Source organism: Nicotiana attenuata, unplaced genomic scaffold, assembly GCF_001879085.1.
Source record: "Nicotiana attenuata strain UT unplaced genomic scaffold, NIATTr2, whole genome shotgun sequence".
Taxonomy (NCBI): Eukaryota; Viridiplantae; Streptophyta; class Magnoliopsida; order Solanales; family Solanaceae; genus Nicotiana; species Nicotiana attenuata.
This window is the reverse complement of record NW_017678162.1, coordinates 443-6,031: the sequence shown is the minus strand read 5'-3', so window position 1 is coordinate 6,031 and position 5,589 is coordinate 443.

Here is a 5,589-nt window from a genome sequence, read left to right as displayed (position 1 = left end):
TATATATATATATATATATATATATATATATATATATATATATATATATATATATATATATATATAAAAGAACATGAAGCGCTAGGAACACAGGGTCGGGTTCTTTTAGGGATTGATACACATGTAAATTGATTCATCGACTTATAACCTACTCAGATGCATCGTTGAATATTAAAAACAAAACGTCTCGACTTATATCAATTAATCTTATAATTAATTCATCGACTTATAACCTAGTGATGAATGAATGTAATTCATTAACTCTGTTATAATACAAATGTGAGCACGTAATTTTTTTCTCGCTTAAATTACTCCTATATAATTCATAAAGTTAGGATTTTTTCTTTTATTATTTGATTTTTAAGATTTAATTGCGTATTTTTGTGTGTATTTTATTTGTTTGTGTGTGCATGATAATTCATAAATACAAAATAGCATACTTGCATTTAGAACCCAATTTTATATTTTTAGTGCCATTAGTTAATTAACATTACAAGAAATGGAAGAAAATAACAAAAATAGTCCTCTTTGCATTTTACTTTTAATTTTTGATTTTTTCCTTAGTTTCCTTTTAAATTAGGGTTTAGTGAATCTTTGAAATTAATTAGTTTAATTCTAGAGTTTAAAATCAGGTCCTTGTTCATTTTAATTTTTGTATGTAACAAAAATCAAGAAAAAAAATAAATGAAAGATAAATGAAAAGAATTAAAAGAAAAGAGGCACAAAATCAGGCTGGCCCGTTATTGGCCATGCTAAATCAGCAGCCCATATGACCCAATCCCACATCAAACTTGGTCCAACCCAAGATCCAACCCGGTCCAGCCCTAAACCCCTCAAAACGACGTCGTTCGGGGAGTTTTAATCCTGACCGTCTAGGTTTTTTTGATCGAACGGTCAAGAACTGAGGGCTGGTTGTTATATTACTGTCCAAAGACGCCCCCACCCCTCCGTCATCTCTCTCAAACCCCCCTTCCCAAACCCTAGAGAAGCCAGCCGCCCTAACATTCTCCGTCAAATCTGCCGGCGGCGATGACACAAACTATTCTGATGACTCCCAAATTTACACCACACCTTCTCCTCCTCCTCCTCGTTCCAAATCCAAGTTCAGTTTTCTTCAAAACCCGCCCAAACCCCTCGAATCTTCATTTGAAACCATGAACCCTAGCCGCCGCCTTTGTTCTCCGGTGGCAGCGCCGCCCTCAAACCTCACCAAAATCACACCCCATGGCCTCCTCGACCTCCTCTTCCCGAATCCTAAACCAAAATCCCTAAAATCCAGTTGTAATCCTTCGATTTTTAAATCTAGGGTTTTGTTCAAAGAATGGATCGAGTTTCCAAGGCTAATCAGTGTTCGAACGGGTTCCAAAATAACGCTATGTGTTTGTTCTTGGCAAGAACAAGCACATAACATTATTTGGGGACCGGATTCAAAGTCAGTCGATTTAAGGCCCAAAATCAGTGAGTGTTCTTAAATTTCCTTTCCTTCGTTATTTGTAAATTTCTCCTCTAGTGCATAGTTTTCTGTTTTGTTCGATTCGTCTTCAATATTTCTTTCATTTTTTTGTTTGAGTTAGGATTGATTTAGGGTTCTAATTTGTTCCAATTACAGTTTTAATTTCGTTCTTGTTATTTGATTTGATTGCCTGTTTAATTTTAACCATAGGATTGCATGTTTGCTATTGTTTTACATTTTGATAGTGTAGTTTTAGTTCTATTTGTTTGATTTTAGTCGTTAGTTTATTGTTTTGTTAGTTTAATAACAAAATTAGCCCTAAGACGCTTGGTTAATTAGAATTAATTTCTAGTGCTGATCGAATTGGTTTGGTTGTAGCTGATCACTCCAGCTCCTTGGTTAATTAACCATAGTCAATTTTGACCAGGGTAAAAGGGGCTGGGGTTTAGTTAACATGGGTTAGTAATTTTAGGACTAATGTAGGGGTAGTATAGGTAGTTCAATTAAGAAAATCCTGCAGTAACTAAAATAGGATCCCCTAGAACCTTCTAGAAGGGGAATCTAATTTGAATTTCAGGGACTTAGTAGTGTTACTTGGCCAACAAGCCAATAACTAAAGGACTAAATAGTCAAAAATCTGAAAATAAAAGAGGAACCTAGGGTGTAAAATAAAAATCTGGATGCTGCCCTAGTTTTGCCTATAAAAAGGCATACCCCTTGCCTTGTTTCACAAGTTTTGGAGGTTTTAGAAAATCTGAAAAGTTTTGGGAGGGAAAAATTCAAAAAAAGTTAGAAGGTTTATAGATCAAAAAATCCAAAACAAGTTTGGAGAAGTTTTAGAGATCCAAAAATCTGCAATTCAAAATTCAAAGTTTAGAGGGTTAGAAATCTGAAATTCAAAATTCAGATTCTAAAAATCCACAGAGACCTGAAGTTTGAAATTCAAAGTTAGAAGCTAGAAATTTGAGAGGGAAATACTAAAAATTCAAAAAAAATCCTGTAGAAGTAGAGAGTTTAGATACAAAAACATTAGAACCTAGAAACAAAAATCCTGAAAATCAACACAAAAATATAGTATAGGAATCCATTCCAGATCTACTGTTTTTAATTGGATTAGTTCATCAAGGCCTGATTTTCAAATTCATCTTGGTTTATTTAGTTAATTGAAGTTACTTTGAAGTCAACTACATCCTGTCCTTTGTTTTCCTGGATTTTTGACTCGGAATTGCTGATTTCCTGCTGAAAGTGCACCTGTTCTTCTACTACTGCCCAACTGACTTCCGATTCACCTCATTTTGTGCTAATTCCAGGTACATTTTTAGCCTGAAATGATGCCTGAAGATTGAATCCAAATATGTACTCCAATGTGAAGATAATACTGAAATATTATATGTTCTATTCTAGGACTTTTCTTCCTACTGTTTACTTTAATTTGATTGTCTAATATGTTTACATAGGTCTGTAATTTGCTACAATATGTTAATTCAGGTGCTGTATTCAGTCTGTCGTTAGGATTTGAAAAGTTACATAAGCTGAACTTGAAGGGCTGTATAATTGGACTGTTTGTTAGAAACATTCAGCATTTAAATTCATGTCAATTTCAGTAGCTGTGTTAGTTTCCAATCCATGGTAGTAACTGAAGTATAATCGCTGTTAAAATCCAGGAATCAGCATGTTAGTTCATCAGTGTGTGAACAAATGAATGTGTGTGAGATTTGAAGTTGAAAATCAGTATGCAGCTTGATTGGACTAGGGTTAAGTTGTTTTAATTTTACTGGAATTACTAGGCCTGATTATGTTTTAAATTCAGTATTCTAGAGAACTAAAGTACAGCCAGCTTTTAATGCCAAATCATCTTTAATAATTGGAGACAAATATGAAATTGATTTACAAATTATTCCTGCACATTAGCTTATTAGGTCTTGCTCCTATAATTCCATGATTCTATATCTGTATGTTCATGTGTGGTTTTAAATCATCAGTAGCTTCAGTTAGATTCGTTTGGGCCTAGACATCGAATTACCATGGGTAGAATTAGTATAGTTCAGATAATGCTGGACCAATTACAAGCCCAAAACGTTGAGGGCCATGGTCAAAAGACAATGAGACCATGTGTTTGGGCCTCTCAACTTCAGTAACAGACCTGCGCCTATGGTTTCAGCAAGGACAATTGTCCTTGTTTAAAATTTAGGCTCGATCGAATAAGCCCAAATTTGCAGTGTATATTAAGTGCTACTTCCTTCCTATTGGGCTGTTCATTTATTAGTACTGAGGCCCACATTCTAGACAACCCACATGAACAAGGCTGAAACAATTTCCTTTTCCATGGGCTGGGTTCGAAGCCCAATATGTTGAAGGCCTGAATTCATATTTAAAGTTAGTGGTTTAATTTTGTAATGCAAGCTTGAGCCTTCCAAGTTAAGTAGAAAACTTGAATTAAGGGGTTTTCAATAATGGTGATCCCCTTGTTTAAGTTTGGACTTGATCTTGAAGCCCGAATTTTCTCGAATGCCTTTAATAGTTAGTTCATAGTTCTAATTAATTAAGTTTTTTTAGAGACATTCCTTAATAGATAATTATAGTTCACCATTAGGATGTCCTTTTAAAAATAAATCGAGGTGTGCCGCGCCAAATAAAATCACAAACTGCGCGGCCCTCTTTAATTACTTCATTAAAATACTTAGAAATCGGGACGTGCCATTTAGCGAATTTTCATGGCCTCCCGCAAAGTTAACAACACGTTAGTCACTTTAGGCACGTTCTTTAATAATTTTACCTTCCTAAACTCGGGTATGCATTTCATGTGACCCAAATCCAAATCCCAAAATATTGAATAAAATGTGTCGAGGATCCGGGTGCATTTCATGTGACGTGATACGAAAACATGTTTTAAACGACGTTCAATTTCCTAAAAATTAATTAAAAGCGGTAAATAATTTTAAAATTGCACTATAGGATGACATGTATTAAAATCAGATATTAAGCCACTTATAATAGTTTAAGCGACCGTGCTAGAACCACAGGATCTAGGGGTGCCTAACACCTTCCCCCGGGTCAACAGAATTCCTTATTCAGAATTTCTGGTTCGCAGACTTCACTTGGAAAGTCGAAAATTTCCTCGATTTGGGATTCAAGAAAAACCGGTGACTTGGGACACAAAAAGCCAAACCTATCCCAAGTGGCGACTCTGAAATAAATAAATAATCCCAATTCGAATAATGTCACTTAAAATGAAAAAACTCCCTTATACACTACCCTTCGGGGTGGTGTGTAAAAAGGAGGTGTGATAACTTTGGCGACCCTGCTGGGGACAAGAACCCAGAACTTCGGTTCAGGGTTCAAGAATTCGAGCTTAGATAAATTGTTATATTTGGCTTTATCTGATTTTCCTACATGTTTCATGCTAAATGTGCTAAATGCTTTACCGCTTTGATATTTGGTGAATTGTATATACAAACTGTTACGAAACCCTTCCTCTTTCTGAGTCTTCTACATCATGGAGAAGGGTGCACTTCGCGTGACTTCTCTTCTGTTTAGAGTCTTATCCCATTTAGAACGAGGTTCGGACAAGTTGCTAAGCCGGCGGAGCTTTTGTATCCCCTGTACGCTGCCCCCCCTCGGCTCGAGTTGTCCGCTCGGGTAAGCCAGGTCTAGAACAATAAACCCAGGGTTTAAATCTAGTATAACAAAGCCTCATGCCGAATCCCTAGTAGGAACATTTGCTTGCATCATGTGCATTTGACTTAGGGGACTCAACACAGGGGTTGGGTCCGTCTAGGACAGGTGACCTGAAATGAAAAGACCATCCTGATGCATCTTAGGTGCTACTTGTGCATTTATTTGCTCGGCTTTGCATGTTGACCGACTTGTAAATAATGGGAGAGAGTGGAAAGAAAATAGCAGTGTTAGGGTTAAGTGAGGGTTATCACTTGCTTTGAAAAAACCAATATCCAAATAGTACTGAAACTCTGCTGGATTTTTGAAAAAAACAAAGAAAGATTTTTGTTTTCAAAATATATTTGGTTTTGACAAATCTGCCCGAACTACGCCAGTTTGATTCCCACCGGATGTGGGATACGTAGGCAACCCCCATCGGGTCCAACTTTCCTTTTTCAAAAAATAGCCCAAAAACAACA